The following is a 20,686-nucleotide window of genomic DNA, read 5'->3' as shown; positions in this document are numbered from 1 at the left end:
TGTGTGTGTGTGTTGAAAGGCATATGAAATATTCAAGAGCATTCATTTCCTTGAAGTGGCTTTTAATAATTACAGCCTCTTGATGCATAGCCCACTTCGTTATCCTATTACGTTATGTTTAGAATGTCAGATGTGTAGCTACTTTGGATGGTATCCATACTTCACAGAAATCTACATTGTATCTGTGACTTTTCTCTCCATGTCTAATTTGTGCTTTCAGGAACAACATCTGTTCTGCCTCCTGGTGCATCTGTGGGACCCCAGGACATACCTCCTGAAGCAATGTCACATTAAGGCTGTTATTTCCCACGTCTCAGCACTGAAGGCAACTGTAAAAGCACAAATGTCATCTAGGGACAGCATCACATTAAACCCTGAGAGCTTCAATGAGTTCATTAAGGGGGCACGTGGTTGAGAAAATAAGAAGCTCTACAATTTAGTCCTCGTGCAAAGGTAAGAAAGAAATTGGCTCTGTACCTTCAACTAGAATCTGTACAAAAATATACATGCAATATTAGAATCTTGACAATAACCTGTTACATTTTAGTTTGTAAAATACTCTGAAATGTTGACCAATTTAATTTAAATGTCTTTTTTCCCAAGTAGTTGGATTTTTTTCTCTTAGTAGATACATTCTTACAAATCATCAAATTTTCTGATTGATGCAAAACCATTTCTGCCACAGTGATAGACAGATTGAACCAGAATATATCATCAATGTTGACAAATCAGGCGGGATAGCATCAGTATCGGCTGAGAGAAGAACGTCAGATTTGTGATAAACAATAAACCATCAAGCTATGTTCTGGCCTCACAGAGAGTAAGCATCTCATTCCAGGAAACAAACAATGAACATAGGACACGATCATCCAGTCAGATGTGAATTTCTTGAGTGTGGATTCATTTATGCAAGTACAGAGATACTGCTTGACTCAGTTTGGGGCACGACGTCATAGGGAGTAGAGCTGCTGCCCTCTGTGTCCTACCAATAATAATGAATCATGAGACTTTTCAAAATTGTCCCAAAGCAGAGCCTTGTAAGTGAATTTGCAATAGAGAAGTAGCGAGGTAGTTGAAGGCTCCCTGTAAACACTGAGCATTTCAGAGCTAAATGCTTTGGATTCTTGAGTTGCTAAGTCATTCTTCCATGATGCAGAAATAAATCAAAGTGATAATCTTACTATTGATTGACTTTTTTCATGATGCTTTGAAAGGAAATACTTATTCAGTAAGTCTTCTATACTAAATCTACATTTTGAAAATTTTAATTGACTTATAGGATTTGTACTTATTTATGGGGTAATGATGCTATCTGATAGTTATGCACAGGGGGAAATGATCACATGAGGGTAGTTAGTATTTCTGTATCTTCATATATCATCATTCCTATGTAAACATTTTTTCAAGTGTTTATGATATGACAAACATAGATGATATGCATGAAATATATATATAGAAAGATATGCAAAGGAAAATGAACTATATGAGAACTATTTAAATCTTTTTGATAAAGTTACTGAAGTGTCTCGTGTTTTATGAAGATCAAGGAGGATGAGCTAACATAGTCGTGACCTATGTGTATGGAAAAGAGAAATCCTTAGCCCTACATTTCAGTTCTTTCTTTCCTGGCTGGAGAATCCCAATCCCAATCACACTTCGTGGAACTGAGACACTGCTCCACACACCTGTAGTGAGACAGCAGCAACACCAACTTCCAAACAGCAGATTGATTTGAGAACATGAAGTGATGGCCCTAAGGCATGTTAGAGAGTAATACTGATGATTAGCAAGTCTTGTAAAGTTCCTGGAAATTGTATATTATGAAAAAATTACTCATAGATTTCAAACTTCTTTATACCAGTAAACTGTCTTTTCACATTTATCTAATGTTTGGGATTTATTTTAGAGGAAGGAGCCAGAAACAACAGATTGCAGGTGGGTCTCCCCTGTGGGCAGAGAGCCCATCATGAGAAACTATCAATTGCTGCATCCCAGGGCACACATTAACCAGAAGATGGAGGGGGGACTGGAGGATTTTGGACTCAGATTGGCACTCTGATATGAATGAGGGCATCCCCTAAGTGACAGCTGCTGCACCTTATATACACCCCTAAACTTAACTTTTAACTCAATTGTTTAATGAGACTTTTGAAATGTCCTTATAATTTGACCAAAAAATTAAATTTCATTAAAGTTTGTGTTTGTTTCCTAGGCAGAAAATTCTGACACCAACTCTCGAAGTCATGATGAGGCACCTGGTGACCCAGCAGGTGAACTCATGTACCCACTTCCTGGTTGTCTGTGGCTCTGAGCATCCATGGAATAAATTCACAAGGTCTCAAAAAAGGTAATGACGCGCTTCATTCTGGGGAGAAATGAAGAAGGGACATTTAAACAGAGAACACAAAGACAAATATGGTCTGTTTTATACCTGTAGCTATGGTTGTAAATTCTTTCCGAATGCCCTTTGATCATTGAACAATCTCAGAAATACTGAATATACAGAAGAAAGAAATCCTCCAGTTTGGCTGGAATCATGAAGTTGTGGAAGAGTGTCAGAAAAAAAAGTTATTGTAATAAGGATTCTGAATGGTTGGTCAAGTTATTTGGACCACATTTATTTATTTATTCATTGAATATTTATTGAACATCCTGCTGTAGGCCAGGAGCTGCTCTAGACATTGGGAATTCAATGAAGGATCCCTACTCTGCTATTGTACTAAAGATGGGTGGGAAGAGAAAAAATCAGCAAGAAACGAACCATAAATATACCAGATGGCAGTAGCTACTATGCAGAAAATACAAGGGTCAGAGATAGAGGTGACAACAAAGATGGAGCTGCATGAAGACCTCTCAAGAGGTGATCTCTAGGCTGAGATTAGGAATGTGTGAAAAGGAGATCTGTAAACTAGCCCAGGGACAGGGACCAGCTCTAAGCTGGAGAATAATGGTGGTGTGAAAGATCAGTTAGGATGAGGAGGCTGAATGAGGCAGGCAGGGGAAAAACTGCCAGAAGACACTCCAGGATGTACATGCTAAAGGGTTTCTTTGTTTCACTAAATGCAATGGGGAGTTTTTACTGACGATGTGATGAGTTACAACTGATGGTCTTTTAAAAAGTTCATTTTGTTGCTGTATGTGAAAAATGAATAACCAGAAACAGCAGGTTGGTTTCATTACTGAACAGGAACGCGATTTCAGTACCTGACCAAATGATATTGGGCTAGGAATGTAACAGGTAGGAAAGTAAACAGATTTTGGCCACAGGGTGTAGTCAAATCTGATAGCACTTGATCATGAAAGCTACAAAAAAAAAAAAAGTAAGTGACTCTTTGGCTTCCAGTTTACAGAATGGGGTGGAGATGAACAAGAATGGGGGCAGGCAGAATTTATGGGGAGTCCATCATTCTCCAGGTGGTGGGGGGCTATGTTTGGTTTCTGAGCAGGAAAATGGCATAAGTAGAGTTGTACTTTCAGGAGATAATAGGTACCTGTGAGATGTATTGGAGGAACTAGGGATTTGGGCTCTAACATTATAAACCACGTGACCGTAAAATTTACTTAAACTGCCTTTGCTTGTTATCCTTAATAATTGTTCATGAAAGTGTCCTGAGTACCAGGGATTGGACTGGGAGCTGTGAACACCACGTGAAGACGTTCCACAGAGAACGATCTTGCACTGCACCTGGAGGTATTAGTGAGGGTTCCTCTGACTCTAGTGTTGGATTTTGTTATACTCACAACTGTGTTTCTAGTGCAAGATCAAAGTAAAAACTTGGGATGATTAAGCATGCCTGGGGTGGTTTGGTAAAGTCCTGATGTGTTACAGTATGGGTTGAGGAAGAGGATGTGGTTTTTCTGTGAAGTGGACCCGGAATTCCTCTCAAGACTAATTAGATGCGGTCTGTGTGGACCCCCCCTTTCTGTGTATACATTTTAATTTTCTATAGTGACTGGTTGTTTGTATCTTAGAAATCCAGCTGTTATTAGGGGGAGATGTTATTAAACAAATTGTCAACAGATGAGACACTCTTCATGCATAAGGATGTTAAGTGAATTTGTGGGCAGAGGAAATATTTTGAATAAGGCCACAGGGCATTGCGAGAAATCGAGAGCATCAGATGTGGAAACTGCTTTGGGAAAAGCTAATTTTCTTTCTCTGACTCACCATTTTGCATTTCTAAAGGCTCAAAGCTTTGCCATCAATGATCCTAAATTATTCATGCTTACTTCAGAGCCTAGGATAGCATAAGAGGGACACTCAAGAAAGAGCTACTCTCTGTTTTGGGGGGATCCACAGACTTTGCTTGTCTCACTGTTCTATTGAATCCTGCCACTGAAGCTAAGACAGCTTAATGGAAAGCAAAAACATTATAGAGGGACTGAGGAAAGCCATGCATCTTTGGTTTTGCTTGTAGTGAGAAAAGCTCTTGAGTAGTTTGCTTTTTTCCTTTTTTAAACTTTTGTTCATTTTCATTTTAGCTGAAGGGTTTGGGGAGAGAGAGAGCAAGCCCCTGTCTCTCCCCAGTGTCTGCTGCAGGTGGGTTGGACCAGCCTGAAGCTGGACCAGTCAGAACTCTCACTTGGTCTCCCAGGTGGGTGGCAAGGATCCAAGTAGTTGAGCCATCACCTGTTCCCCTGTAGCATGCACATTACTAGGAAGTTGGGTGAGAAGCAGGAATGGGACTGGAACATACAGACTCTGATGTTGTATGTGGGCTTCCCAAGTAGCTATGATTTAATCACTGTGCCAAATGCTCGTCCCTGAGTAGTCTTTTTGTTTTTCTTAACTTCTCAAACTTCCAAATACTTTACTCCTTGTTGATAGCCATTGATTTCTAAGGGCATAATCAAAAGTGGACACATGACTTTTTCTCTTTATGTAACTGAGAAGGGACAACCAATCACACTGCAAGGAGCATGTTCCACACAGAGGAGATCGATCCAGAGAAGCGAGAGGCCCCTACCAGTGATCTTCCACACTGCCCAGGCAAGGATAGTGCTTCAAATGGCATTATTGCTACCTTGGAAAGCAAGTCACTCATTCCTATTTAATAGCCAACTCTGTTTTCCATTTGTCATATTCACAATCCCTCACCCATAAAATCTTGATTTTCTACCTAGGTAAGAATCATTGGAAGTGAAGGCTATAGTCAAGGCAGATAAATTTGACAAAGTCATTCTAGGATGTGTGTAAAGGAGCAATTATAGCAAACTTCCTTTTTTCTCCATCATTTGAAAATGTCTTTATTTAAAAACAAAAGCTTTTTGCCTGGTACAATGGCTCAGTTGACTAATCCTCCCCTTGCACAGTGTGAAGATCCCGTATGGTGGCTAGTTAATGTCCCAGGTGCTTCACTTCCCATCCAGCTCCCTGCCTGTGACCTGGGAAAGCAAGAGAGGTATCCCCGTGCTTGGTCGCTGTGTGCTTGGTTTCCTTAGTGATTCCATACTCTTTCATCTTCCTCCATCCCTTACTAAAATAAGCATGACCTGTTTTCTTTTGTCATAAGGTTTCAAAAGAAGGCACATCTTACAAACTGCTACATTGTTTATAATTCATAAAGATTTCTTGCTCGGTGGACAAAAAGCAGAAAATGCAGATAAACAGAATCATTTTTAGTCTCACTTCACAAATAACTATTATGAGTACATTGTAAATAAATTTCTGTCCTTGCCAGTGTATCCACATACAAAGTCTTAAATTATGCATGTTAATCTATGAACTGCTTTTCTTTTTTAGTATTATATCAGTTCATGTTTATAAGGATTATTGCAGCATCTCGAAATAAGTTTGTAAATGTAGAATTAGAGCTTTACAAACACTTCCCAAACAGTTCAGACAGTTTCCTGGGGCTTCTTGTATAAGAAATAAGCTGCTTGGCCATTCTCTTCTCCCCAAAGCATCACTGTCATTTTTCCTAAGCTTCTTTCTCTTGCTTCTTTTTTTTTTTAAATGTATTTATTTATTTTTATTTGAAAGTCAAATATAAAGAGAAGAGGAGAGACAGAGAGGAAGATCTTTCCTCTGCTGATTCACTCCCCAAGTCACTGCAACAGCCGAAACTGAGCCAATCTGAAGCAAGAAGCCAGGAGCTTCTTCCAGGTCTCCCGTGTGGGTGCCGAGTCCCAAGGCTTTGTACCATCTTCTACTGCTTTCCCAGGCACCCTGTGGCTGTGTTCCTTCCTATCCTCTTTCTGCTGCTGGCATGTGATACCTGAAAGAGTGTCCCAAATGCTCGGTGCCCAAGATGTTTTCACTAAGTGTGTCATGTCCTACCTATTGATACAAATGAAACTTCAACAGTTGTTGATTTTTTGCTCTTGTTATCTTTTCATTTTTGTTATTTACCATATTCTTTTTTTTCAATTCCCCTTTCCCCCTGGTACCTGTGCATTCATCTGTTCACTTTCAGCAGATACATGAATCTGGTGGTAGACAGACTGTGGAAAAAGAAAGGTTTTTCTTGCCCTCATATGATTTACGGTCAAGTAGAAGAAGCAGCCATTAGCATACCAACAAATGCATAATTCTACTACAAAGGAAGACTGGACTGAATGATAAAATAATAAGAAAAGTATAGCATATATTGGGTGTGAAGCAAGATGCTCTGTGGAAGCTGGAAAAACGATAGCCTGAATACCACGCCCATCTTCCTGTGGGATGTTTTTCATCCTGATGCTTTAGCCCACCTTCTGGACCTAACGCCATCCCTTCCTTTGAGGCCATTTTGTCCTTTAACAAAATATCTGCCAGGCTATTCTCCCAAATATCTGAATTTTTAGGATCACAACAGAAATTCAAATTATAAACACAGTTTCAAATCCTCCCATTTTTGTATTCCTTCATGTGTGAAAAAGAATTAAGTAGCTTTTTCAATGAAGACAATCTAATTATCCAGTCTAGATGATATTTGTAATCAAACATCGATTTGATGAAATATCTCTTAGAGTGCTTCACAGTGCTCTGCAGGATGGTGTACCGCAAGGGTCGTTAACGGCTCTCAGCACTGCAGAATAGGCAGCTGGAAGGAAAAACAGCTTTCATTATTTTTTCCTCAAACAACTTTGTTTTGACCTTTGAATAATATGAGGGTACTTCAAAAAGTCCAGGGAGAGTAAAACTGAAAGATGTTTATTTTGGTGCAAAATTTTTAAAAATCCATGCATAGTTATTAAAAGATAGTCATTGTACATAAACTTTATGTGAACTTCCCATGGAGTTTTCACATGAGAAATAAGGGAAGACATAGACATAGAAGAAAGATAATAGGAAAAAGAAAAAAAGGAAGAAAAAGACTAAATTGTTGCATGAATTCAAGTATCAAGATTCTTTTTTTCATTGATTAATGTATTTTATGATTCAGCTTTAAAGGCTCTGAGATTTACCCTCATATTCCCCAAATCCCCCCACCCCATTGATTTTCCCTGCATTATTGCAATAGTATAGTCCTTCATAAACAGTCCTAAGTCCATCATTCTGCTATTAAATATGTCCAGACATTGTAGGTATGGACAATGGCAGAGAGTCCAGCGTCCTATGGTTAAGATTTATTTAACAGTTCCATTGGGAGTCCATCTTTGATCTGGAAGTAGAGATGCATACTGTATTGTAAAGTGTCAGGATTCTTAGCGCTCTCCAGCTTTCCTGGCTTTATGACTCACTCTGAATAAGACACAGTTATACTCCAGTACCTTTAACTTAGAGAACCAGGCAAATGTGTGGAGCTCCATCCTTTTCAGCAATTTCATTGTTCTTTGATGACAGTTCTCTCTCCTCTCCTTCTCTGTGCATAGACCAGGTGATGTGGGCTGATAATGGGTAATAGATTGTTTCATCATAGAAGTTTATGATAATCTTAGGCCCATAAAGCCTTCCACCACACACAAAGGATTCATTTATGAAAATGTGTGAAGAAATTATAAATCTGTTGTGTCCTAGGAGAATGGCAGCTGGAGGACTAGCAATTTAAAACAGTTTGTGGGCTTTGGAGCATGATTTCCGTGCAGAAAAGAAAGGATATGGAAAGAGCTCAGGAAGCTGTCCTGGGCATATTGTGAACTAGAGCAAAGCTCAGCAGACTGCTAAAGTCAGAGGCCATTTCTTGATTCCTTACTAAGTCAGGGACTGTTGTTTTCACCATGGCAATCTTAAATCACCAACCTACGTCCAAAAACATCTAATAAAACTATATAGTCCTCAAATTACTGACAATATGATTTCCCATTTCTCAGGAGGCATTTCTTATATTTTAAACTGCCTGAAAAGTCACCTTGTTCCTTGTTATATGATCAGATTGTGCTGCATTGCTGAATTTTTCATGTGCCTTCCTGAACTTGATCCTTCAGTGGTCAGTGGAGTGAGAAGCTAAGAAAAGGGAGGCAGAAAAGAATGATGCAGGCGCACTTGCTGACCTTGAAGCAGCCCCATCAGTGCTGTCAGATGGAGCTGCCGCCTTCATACCGTTTCAGCTGGGCGACATTGCGGATCTGCTTGTCAGAATATCCCATTCTTTTCTCTCTTCCTCTGAAAGAATAACTGTCTGTATTTAAGTCAACAGTTCTGTGGACCATCAGTCTGTTAGCAAGAAGGGAGATGATATTGAGTCTCACTGGAGAGATATTATTATCGGAGAACATATATATAAAACCTTGCTTAAAAGGCTATTCATCTCTCAAGGAGAATTTGGCCTTTCACCAAAAATAAAATCATCTGATTGTTCAATCAGTTGGCATTGTAGAAACCTGGAAGCTCTTTATGAAATACAGCATGCTTCAATGGACTTAAAATTGACCATTTTGCTGATATAATTGCAAGTGTATTTCATCAGAAAAATAATTGTGGCTACACCACATCCTTATGATTTATTGTCTGCAATGTGCTCAGTGGTTTTTATGTTACCCTGCTTAAGTCATAAAGAAACTAGTAGGTTAAGATAACTGTTAGTAATCCTGTATCCCAGATAGGGAATAGAAGTTTTAAAAAAGTGAAGTAACATGTTCTGTTTGGTTTTGTATGACCTGAAAGTGGCTGAGCAAGGACATGACCCTTCATCTGTCTAATCCGAAGTTTGTGACCTAACCATTACCTTGAAACTCCTGAAATTTAAGTGAAATGACAGCTCATTGAAGTAATATTTTGGTTGTCTACAAAATGAAGATATTTAAGAACTGAAAGTTTGTGGAAGTTTCTTTTGAACTTTTAAAGGAAAAGATTCGTGCTTGATGCCTCCAAATTGCTATGTAGAAAGGTAATCCCTAAATTGATGGCATTTTGGAGAGGTGATTAAGGCATGAGGAGGAAATTCCACTCAATGGAAATTGTGCCCTGATAAAAAGAGATACCCCAAAACTGCCCCCTTTACCATGTTAGGACACAGGGAGAAGACAGCTGTCCATGAACAAGGAAGTTGGCCTCACTAGACTCAAAACTGTCCGGTTCCTTGGTCACAGACTTCTCAAACCCTGAACGATGAGACAAGTAGATATTTGTTGCTTAAATCACCCAGCATCTGGAATTTTTGCTACAACAAACCAAACAGGCTGACAAGGCTCAGGATTCTTCTACTTGATGTCCATGCAATTACGAAGATGATAAGTATAGTATTCAATTTACATTTTGCTAATTTTTTTTAGTGTTTACTTATTTTTATTGGAAAGGCAGATTTACAGAGAAAGGGAGAGACAGAGAGAAAGATCTTTCATCCACTGGTTCACTCCCCAAGTGGCTGAGCCAATCCAAAGCCAGTAGCCTGGAGCTTCTTCTGGGTCTCCCACATGGGTGTAGAGTCCCAAGGCTTTCCCAAGCTACAAGCAGGGACCTGGCTGGGAAGTAGAGCAGCTGGGACACAAACAAGCTCCCATATGGGATCCCGGCACTTGCAAGGATTTAGCCATTAGGTTATTACACGAGGCCCATTTTGCTAGTATTCTAACAAATACATCTTACCTAATTCTCAACTTGGAAAAAGAAATTGGCTTGGGATAAGTAAGAATCCAGGTCACCTTTAAAATGCCTCAGTGCCTCTTTGCTATTTTTAAGTCATTTTTTTTATTGATAGAATGATATGAAGAGAATGGGTTTGATAGTCATAAGAGCTAAAAAATCTCACAAAATTTCCAAGAAAAATCTTTCATTATTATTGTCATTTTGTGTACTAGAGAACAGATATATTGAAATAGGGAACTTCAAATTATAAAATAGTGGCAAATATGTGTTGAGTGCTTGATATTGGCCAGATATTCATAATTCCTGCAACTCCTTGAAGTATATACCTTCATGTCACAGATGATAAAATTAAGACAGAAAATTGCATAACTAGCTCAAGGTCATGTGAGATATCAGAGTCAGAATGAAAACCAGGCATACTTCTTTAAATTCTGTGCTCCTTGTCATTTGGTAGTTCAACATTTATTTATATGCCTGCTTCTATAGCTATGAATTAAACACCCTGTATATTGGTTTTATGTTTAGGTTACATATTACATTTCTTTTCTGGAATTGCTTTCCATAAATCCGGCACAAGTTTCTTTAATTACTCAATTCACTGCATAGTGTTTTGAGCATTTATTTCATTCAGCACAGAATTACCATATTATTCTTTTCCAGTTCATCCACGAATTTGTTCTCAGGTAGTAAATATTAATTAAGTGCTTATTCACATACTATCTATAATACACTCTACTGGGAATTTAGGGGTGTTAAAAAGTCTATTCCAACTTTCAAGAATCTCAGTGCTAGGAAAGGAACAGTGTCAAACAGTAGGACTCAATTAGATAGAGAACAGGACAAAGTATTGTGGTGAAATGGATGAACATAACGCAATGTAACAGTTGAAAACAAACATTTTTGTCAAATAGTAGTCAGAAAAGACTTGGAAGCAGATGGCACCGAGGATGTGCTAAAAGGATATTTGCTAACAAAGATGTTACATTTGGGAGGGACCTTGGAGACATTTTACTTAATTCTGTCACTAAAAGAGAGAATACTGAGGAACAGAAAAGTTAAGGGTTTCCCAAGGTCACTCTCTCCCATCTGTAATCCTCGCTTCAATTCCAACTTTGATGCTTGCTTAGCATGTTTTCCAAATAGCTGTGATAGATTGTCATGATGCATTATTAGTGACCTTACTCGCATTGTAAGGATATTCTCTATAGGCAAATACAATAAAACAGTATGTTAGAAATTAGGATTAAAAAATCTTTAAGGAAATATATTGCTGACTAGGCAACTCTGATGTAGAATCTGACAGATTTAGTGCCAAGTCAGGCTTGGAAGAGAAGAGGAACGAGCAGATGGAGTTTTATGCAAGTAATGACAGCAGGTGGGAAACAGGTGATAGCAAACAGATGGGCCCCATAATATAGAAAGACCACCAGCATCACCATTTTCCAGGATGGTTTTCTCAAATAGTTCATTGCAATGATCTTACAGAGCACAAAGTGTAGCTGAAGTATAAAGCTAGGGTAGAGAGGAGTGTAAAAATAAGAAACTAAAAGCATTTACAGAGAAGGTAGCATTTGAGCTAGGTCTAGGAGGCCAATTGAGCCAGAAACCAGAGGAAGCTGATTGAGGCTAGCAGACATTCCAAAGCTGGTCAGTGCCTTCAGAAAGTATGTACTTAATTGTGAAGGTACAGCCCCTTAAATACTGGCAAACCAGTGTCCTAGAGGACTGTAGAATAAGGTGGCAGAGGTATCTACCCATCACTGTGTGCGTAGGAACAAGTCACTTCAACCATGTTCAATTTCCATTTTTTTATTTCTAAAATGTGCTAATTTCTACAACCCCTTTCAGGTTTAGGATTTATTAATCTCTAACCCAGAAATTGCTTATATTTCTTGGACCAGTACTTCCCTTGTTGAACATGTACTACCACTAGAAAGCAGGTTTTAAGAAGTACATATATATATATGTGTGTGTGTATCTGTGTATATGTACATATATAATGCTTATGTTAACAGTATCACAGTTTGAAGCAAGTGATACTTATTTCCACTTTTGCAATATCTGAAGTTATCTTTAATTTTTTATTCAAATGAAAAATCAATCCCAAATTGTAGAAAATATTGAAGTCTTCTCATTGACATGCAGCATTTTCAATTCTAACAAGTTTTGAGGTTGATGCTTTGGTTGTTTTACTGCGAAATTCATGACTTAATGATTCACTGATCAAATGTTAACAGAGTGTCCACCATGCATCCTGCTATAGGCAGTAGTGGTACTAGTAAATAAAACAATCTCAAATCTTTGCCTTATGGAACTGACGTTCTTGTGAAGTGGAACTGGCAATAGCAATAAGATGATAAATAAGTAAATCATATGGGATGTTGCTGGGTGACATACAGAAAACCACGGAGGATTGGGAAGCTGGGAGGGGTTAGGGTGTGTGTCAGATGACATAGTCAGGTATTCCCGTTAGAAATGTGATGTTTTGGGGCCCGGCGCCATGGCCTAGCAGCTAAAGTCCTCGCCTTGAACGCCCTGGGATCCCATATGGGCACTGGTTCTAATCCCAGCAGTCCTGGTTCCCATCCAGCTCCCTGCCTGTGGCCTGGGAAAGCAGTCAAGGATGGTCCAAAGCTTTGGGACCCTGCACCCGTGTGGGAGACCTGGAAGAGGTTCCAGGTTCCCGGCTTCGGATCAGCACAGCACCAGCCATTGCGCTCACTTGGGGAGTGAATCATTGGATGGAAGATCTTCCTCTCTGTCTCTCCTCCTCCTCTCTGCATATCTGACTTTGTAATAAAAATAAATAAATCTTAAAAAAAAAGAAATGTGATGTTTTATCAAAAAGTTTAAAGGGGTGAGAGAATGAACTCTGTGAGTATCTCTGGGGAAGAATGCTAAGCTTTACTTTTGATTGAGCAAAACTCTGTTTGAAGAAAACCTGATAAACAAGAACTAGCCATCAGAGGCTGAAGAGGCCCTGAAATTGAAGAAAAAGGCGTTTAAACCAAAGATTACAGTGTCTTGTTTGAGGGACTTACAGATAGATTGATCTCAGGTAACAGTAAGACCGTCTCAACACCAGAGCCAGAAGAAAGGGGATTTAATGAGGAGGAAAAAATTACTTATTAATGTGTTAAAAATTATCCGAAAGCTGAAAATAAATCAAAACATAAGTGCCATTTCAAACCTTCATTAGAACGGGATCTGACAAGTCTGTCCAGGACCCTTTGACTTTTGAGGATACTTACTATTTGTAAATATTTGTGTTTGTATTTTCTATTGATAAGGATCAGACTACAGAGTTGTATCTTACTTTATTAGTAATTAGACAAAGGTTAATGATGTTTGCCTAGTTGAGGTAAAAATTATTTTTCTCCAAAAGAAAGATAATCCCAAAGGTAATGTTGTTCTTTTCATTTAATACACTAAGCAGTGTGGACCGTAATTTAGCAATCATATCCCAGCATTCTTTATTTTTACATTGATCTTTGTGTCATTCTTCCAACATCCTTTGCCATCTGTCATTAATAATTTGTTGTCTTCCTACTATGGTCATGATGCATTTGCATAAGCATTGTGCTTGGGAAGAGCATCTGACCTACCTAGCAGTTAAGATGCTGATCAGAGTTTTTGATCTAAAGTCCCAGCTCAGGCTCCTGACTCCAACTTCCCACCGAAGGAGATCCTCCTTGTGATAGTTCAAGTAGTGGGTCCCCTGCCACTCATGGGGGACACCTGGATTAAGTTCCCAGCTCCCAGCTTTGACCCTAGCCCCATCTTGGCAACTGAGGACCTTTGGAGAGTAAAACAATAAAATGGGCTATTTGTTCCTATCCCTTTCTCTGCCTCTCCCTCGCTGCTTTACAAATTTAAAAACAAAGTAAGAAGGGAGCTCTAGGACACACATCCACAGCTTGGAGAAGCAACCTCCTTGATTTGAAAACAAACAAAAGAACTAAACAACTATAAAATAAAGGCATTAATATAAAATGCAACTTGTAGGACTTAACAACCAATACTAAGTATTATATATGTTTATACATAGAAAATGCATATTTATGTGTAATAAACACATATCAAGATCTAAATATTTTTAATTGTATGGATTTGACCTTATGATATTGTGGGTGCTGGCTAGAAGGCTTTACTAAGGCTGTAAAGTTGGTATTTCTGTGTCTGGCACGAGCACCTGAGTCCATAGACTGAACAAGGGTAACGGCTGTGTAGCAAAGGAATCAAAGCCAGGGGGTGGGGGAAGGAGCTGGAACCCTCCCTCCTGGAGCTAAAGGAGTATCCGGTCCAGGGTTCAGGGAAGCTGACTCAGCAGGAGGGTCTGGCAGGAGGCCAGCTGCCAACTGCTTCATGCCAGCAAGGTAAGCCAGCAGGTAAGTGGCAACTTGCATGAGCTCCAACAGAGCCAGTGCCCCACACCCACCTGCTATGCATAAAAAGACAAGATGGTTATTGCTCCACTTCCACTTTCTAAATGTCACACAAAATGTCTTGAAGCCAAAGCTGCCTTGGAAATTTATGCAAAAGGGAATTCTGGAAAAAACGTAGTTCGTGTTTAGCCAAATTGATACAGTACAGCTGTATCACACACATTTTCTCATAAAATCTGCTGATGGATAGGGGTGCATAGAACACTGAAAGCCCACTGATGAATATTCTGGAGGTTTCTGAGCCCTGAGTCTTTAAAAATCTCTCTTCTAGTTACCCATCATAAAAGGAATGGTATCAATGACTTAGTGGAGTCCTTGATAAAATGGAGGTTTGTCAATGACAATGTTTAGAATGCGTTTGATTTTTGTTCCCTTCCCAGTCTTTCTTTATTTCCCAGAGCACATGTTCTAAGAAGCCTGTCAGTCTTCAGGTACTCAGAAGTACATACATACATAGCACACATATGCCACTGACTATAGTCACATTAATTAGATAAAATAAGTGAGTATTTTTTTGAAATAGTATAATGCAGGTGACTTTTAGCCATTGATTTATGTTGAAGATATTATTATTCAGTTGATCATTTTAAACTTGCTGAGAACTGGGTGTCCTTTCATTCCTATCCTAGCGTTTTGGCTTTGCCCTTCTGAATTTATTGAGTCAATAGAAAAGCTTTGAATTAAATGGTCCCTTGATCTTCAGCTCTAGAGAAAGGAGGTAGCCCTGTCCATCTGCTCACTGACACAGTGGGAAGCCTTTCCATTACAGATCCAAGTGAGAATAGCCAAGTTACTGGGGATTTTTGTTCAGAGCTATTTTATTGCTATGGGAACTTAGATAACTCTCTTTTCTGAAAAGTGTCTTCATAAGAAAATTATATTATGGGATTTCACCAAGCAATTTTTCTTTCTCTATTTTCAGATGGTCCTCAAAAATCTTATTTTTTAAAAAAATAATTTTTATTGGAAAGGCAAAATCTTACATTTTGTAGTGGAATATGATGATACAAGTTTGCATGTATATAAAGGAAAACAAAAAGGAGTTTTTACCTTTTTAATCCATTTTAAAATTTTTTCCTGAGGTAGTTTTTGGTAGCTGAAGAATACACCCTGGTGAGAAAAATATTGAATGAGAGAAATCATGACACCAAGGGCAAAACATTATGTTTTTAGTGTGTTACAATGTGTTAACTTGAAAGCTATATCAACTGTGAAAATAATTCCTAAAACAGATATTTGTTGGATAGAAAGTAAAAACAAAGTTCTTAGATTCTAGCCCCATGATCAAAATAGGATAGTTCTCTTTTAAGATATATTTTGGGGGTGAATTTTTAGAACAGCAATGGGGTTGCAACTGAAGACATTCATATTCTGTATCAGCACATCTAGGCTCCAGGCCCAACTCTGCTTCTGATTCCTGCTTCCTGCTAGTACGCATTCTTGGAGGCAGTAGTGATGGCTTAAGTGCTTGGGTCCCTGCGTCTGCCCGGGAGATCGGGCCTGCATTCTGGGCTCCTAGCTGCAGGCTGGCCCATCTCTCGAGAGTGTATTTGGAGAGTGAAATAGCAGGTGATAGCTCACTTTTTGTCCCTCTCTTGATCTGTCTCTGCCTTTTGAATAAGAACAAATAAATGCATATGAATTTTTAAATTTTAGGTAATTTATTAATTTTCTTCAGATGATCTAATTTGAATTCCTTTCAAAAGTAACCTAATAATTGCACATATTTATGAAATCTTAGTTATTATTTGAGTGAACATAAATAGCCTGTCAACACTCAATAAATACTTACAACAGGAAAAGAATATAACGAATGGATACACTTCTAGGGCTGTATCTGTCTGTTAAGTAGCTATCTTACTCCTACCATAAATTAGTCTTTATGCTCCTGAAGCACTTTCTCTCAACTAGAACATGGCCTTGTTTCTATTCCAATGTGGCACACGTTGTTGGTATTGACAGGTGCAGTGCAGTTTAGTCCCTGTGGCCCGTCAGTGGGATTTTACAAATGATCTGGAGTCTGGAAGTTCAGGTTTGTTTTAGGAGACTTGTCTAACAATGGAGGGAAAACACATCATCCCCATCACTGACGAGTCCAGCCACACCTGAGTGCTGCTCCGCCTTACCTTACCTTGGTGCAGAAACCTGTGTGTCAAGCACCAACCAGCATCTCCTCTTAGTAACCCAATAAATACTTCTAACCAATTCTCCACTTTCTAAAATAAAGAGAACATAATGCTTTACTTTGCTTTGAAATATCCTTCCACATTAGGCTAATCTCAGGACTTCATACTGGTCCACATGGAAAAATCTAGACAGAATGGTCGCTATGAAGAACTGGCAAGGAGGCAGCATTTACCTGTGCATTATCCATGCCTTTGAAGTCAGAAGACTCACTCATACTTGAGTATATAGTCTTTTAAAATACATATGTAAATATATCAGATAATGCTCCCTACCCCCACCCTCACACACACACACACACACACACACACACACTCAACTTTCAGTGGTATCTCAGACATCCTGAGGTAAAAGCCAAATCCTAAAATGGCTCTTGTCATTGCTCGTGCTTCTCTTGTCCCCTTTCTATGCCTACTGCTTTCAGCTTCTGGAAGGAGCCATCTCATTCATACCAAGAGAAGGACCTTTGAACACATCACTCTATTTTTAAAATCGTGATTGTACATAATCTACAATCCATCACCTAACCATTCACTCTGTTGCATAACCGTCACCACTTATTGAGTCCTAGGATATGTTTACCATCCCCAAAGGAAAGTCATACCAATTACCAAACAGTCAATCTTCATTTTCTTCTCCCACCAGACTCCAGCTATCATTAATCTGATTTGGGTCTCCTAGATTTGCTTCTGTGAAAATTTTGTGAAATAGAATCGTGAAATTTCAGGTACTGTTTGTGTCTGACTCCTTTCACTTAATGTAGTATCTTCAAGGTTTGCCTATGTTGTTGTGTTTTTCAGCAGTTTGGGGAGGGCATTAGAAGATACTTCATTTTACAGATATTGAACATATTACTGGTTTGCTCAAAATAATTTCCCCCCTTTCCTGAAGCTACTTATCTCTTGTTCATCTTCAACAGTAAGAGCAGTCTTCAGTTTTTTCTAGAATTCCTCAGAGACTCAGTCTAATGCGTCTATATGCATGTATAAACCCAGCTTTCTCTCTGCCTGCTCTCATTTCCATTTTTACTGAACACTAAAGGTTATTTGATTCATGGCTGTTTCCCCCAATTAGGAAGTAAGATCCACAGACAAAGGAATCATATTTGTATGTATACCATATAACACCCCCAAGAGCTATTATAGGACTTAGCACATAAGTAAACTTATGCCAAGTAAATATTGTTGAAAATATTTCTACTAAGGAGTTAATAATTGGCAGCATCTTAATGTTCATTCCCATTGGGCATGAGTAGAAGTAGCAGTACATAGCGAAATTCCATGGGAGAATTTCCTTAGCAGATAAAGGCAAGGTCACTGTGGGTGAAAGAGACTTCTTGTTGTGAAATTGCATCACCCAGGGCCAGTCACACCTGTAAGTCCAGTTCTCAGCACCATTCCGTGTGCTGTAAGTATGCCCTGCTTCCGCTTCATCTAAACTGAAGAGAAGCTCAACATGAATCCTTCCATCTTCACGAGGAGAGTGGTGATCTGCTATGCATACTGTCTCTCCTCTCTCCCCTGCCTATTACTTAGAACACAAACCTGATTAAAATGCAGTGAGCCTCTGGGGGGCTTCCAGTCCAAGGATCCTTTTTCTGTAACTGGGGTTAGAGTATTGTATGTTGCATGTTGGAGTATAATCTTGCTTAATTTAATGGCACTGTCCTTTCCCGGTCTCTGCCTGGTATTTGTAACAAGTTTAAAAGTAGCATTTCCTCTCTCATGTCCTTGTTACACCTCCTACATAAGCCACATCCTTTGAGTAAGTATGCACAGTCAACACAATACTGTTGAGTAACTGCATCTTGAAAACTGCCAGTCGTTATCTTTTTAAAGTGAGGATAAATTCTCTTCTTGTATTTACAGACATATGGCAATTAAATTGATGCCTTCATAATATAAGAGCATAATTTAACAGATTTATTTGGTTTCAGCATTTTTATTTAAATTTTGTATAATTGCTCAGGAGAAAAAATTTTCTCCAGAATGACAATTTTATGCTACAAATGAGTTGCTTCAAGTGTTCTCAATGAAGCATCAGATTAAGGGACAGTTGTAGCAAATAAACTATATAATTTACATGAAAAATCACTATTATTTTAATTTTGTTTTTTATCTATTTTATTATGTCAGCTCAATGAAAATTGGATTTTTTTCCTTTTCCTGCATATAGCTACAGTTCAAAAATAGTTCTTTTTTCCCTAGGTTGTTCAATGTGACTAGATTTGGGTAAAATTACTGAGTGATCATCAAATACAGAGCTGTGAACATATGGTGATTAAATACAAGTGTATTTCAAGAACCTATTTTTTTAAAAAAGGATCTCTGTTGTCCCAATTGTCAATAATCTAATTGTGCTAATGCAATAAATTAAAGAGGGATTATTTAGTCAAAGAAATAATGGAAAATGAAACACCAGAGGCAAACATCTGTAATTTAGATTTGTTTCCAGACTGATTCAGGTCTTGATCTAGTCAGCTCAGTAATTGTTTCCCAACTGTGTGAATAGCTATTGTAGTCTGATGTGTTTTTTTAAATAGCATATAAAGTGTTACTTAGTCTGATTATGATTTAGCATATTCTGATGAGTGGGAAGAGAATTGCTGGCTAGGATAACATAATTATTCAACTGAAATGTTATATTCTCTCTTTTTTTTAAGACTTATTTACTTTTTATTGGAAAAGCATATTTACATAGAGAAGAGAGACAAAAAGATCTTCCATCCATGATTCATTTCCCAAATGGCCACAGTGGCCACAGCTGTAAAAATCTGAAGCCAGGAGCTTCTTTTGGGTCTCCCACACAGGTGCAGGGTCCCAAATACTTGGGCCATCCTCCAAAGTTTTTCCAGACCATAAGCAGGGAACTGAATGGGAAGTGGAGAATCTGAGATACAAACTGGCACCCATTTGGGATGCTGGCTCTTGGAGGTGATGGATTAGCCAGTTGAGTCATTCCAGCAGCCCCTGAAATGTTATATTTCTAAGCTTATAAACTTAAGATTGTTTTGGTTGTGTGCCCATCTGTGCGAGCCTTGAGAGAGAAAGAATAGTATACCCAAGGTGGATCAATATTGGAAGACAAACCAGATGAAATGTTTAACCTTGAAAGTCTGACAGCCAGAACCTGAGCAGTGGTGAATTCTTGGAGAAGGAGAGGGCAGGATAGGATGGTGGAGGGAGAAAGGGAGGCGGAGGGGGAGAGAGAGGAGTAGCTGGCCCAAGGACACCCTCCTGCTCCTGAAGGGTTACCACCTCACCCTGGGAACTTAGCACCTGTCCCATTTACCCTGGATCTTCCTTGACTTATTTTCTTTCTAATAGAAAAATACAAAGAAAACAAGCATCGTTAGAATGACAGGAGCTCAGTTTGAAATTTTTTCCTGCCAGTATTAAATGACATTAGGCAAATGACATTTTCTTTTTAAGAAATTCATTTTTTTTCATATATTTAAACCAAGCTATCTATCTTATGTTTTATTTTGAATAGCAAATGTAAAGTGCTTTTATAGCATCACTCTAGCTTGGGACTGACGTTTAGTGACCCTTAATGAGTAGTCCACCTAGGTTTCATCTTATTCTCAGGAACAATGTCAAGAGTTATATCCAGGTTTGTTTGGTAAAGTGTGACTTTGGAATTGTATTCATACAATTCATATTTGTTCACTGGACAACCTGTCATGTCAAGACTCAGAAAGTTAAGGAATCTTTAGCACTGAGCTCCAAGCTTGGGCATGCTTCGGGAGTTGCCTGACACTCTAGGCAGAAGACAAACTTACACACACACAGAAACACAAACTGAGGAAAAACAACGTTCAGAACTGGAATATAGTTCGTAATGCCATCTCTTATGTATAGTGTTTCTTTTTCTTGCACATAAAATCCTTCTAGTTCTGTTCCCTGAATAATCAATTAGCAGATCAACATTCTCAGAAGATGACAGTCTGCCAGGCTTTGTCCTGGACGCTGTGGCTGCTAAGTCTACTCCTCACATACAGCCCCATGTCTTCGAAGGAATCACGCATTTCCATCTCCTGTTTAAAGCGGCACATCAGAAAAGAAACGTTCCTTCGCTCAAAGAAGGCCTGTATGTTTTAACTTCCTGA

At 38.8% G+C, this 20,686-nt stretch overlaps 1 long non-coding RNA gene across 1 annotated transcript in view; it reads left to right on the top strand.

Annotated features, from left to right (window-relative positions):
* The first annotated feature begins 227 nt into the window (after positions 1-227).
* Positions 228-20,686, top strand: part of LOC131482127 (uncharacterized) — a 39,838-nt gene continuing 19,379 nt past the window's right edge. The window contains exons 1-2 of the long non-coding RNA XR_009246768.1: positions 228-453; positions 2,213-2,347. This is a non-coding gene — a long non-coding RNA (uncharacterized LOC131482127). The remainder of the gene's footprint in view (positions 454-2,212; positions 2,348-20,686) is intronic.

The sequence above is a fragment of the Ochotona princeps genome, chromosome 15 (assembly GCF_030435755.1).
Source record: "Ochotona princeps isolate mOchPri1 chromosome 15, mOchPri1.hap1, whole genome shotgun sequence".
NCBI lineage: Eukaryota > Metazoa > Chordata > Mammalia > Lagomorpha > Ochotonidae > Ochotona > Ochotona princeps.
The sequence above is the reverse complement of the archived record's forward strand: the minus strand, read 5'-3'. Positions and strand labels throughout refer to the sequence as shown.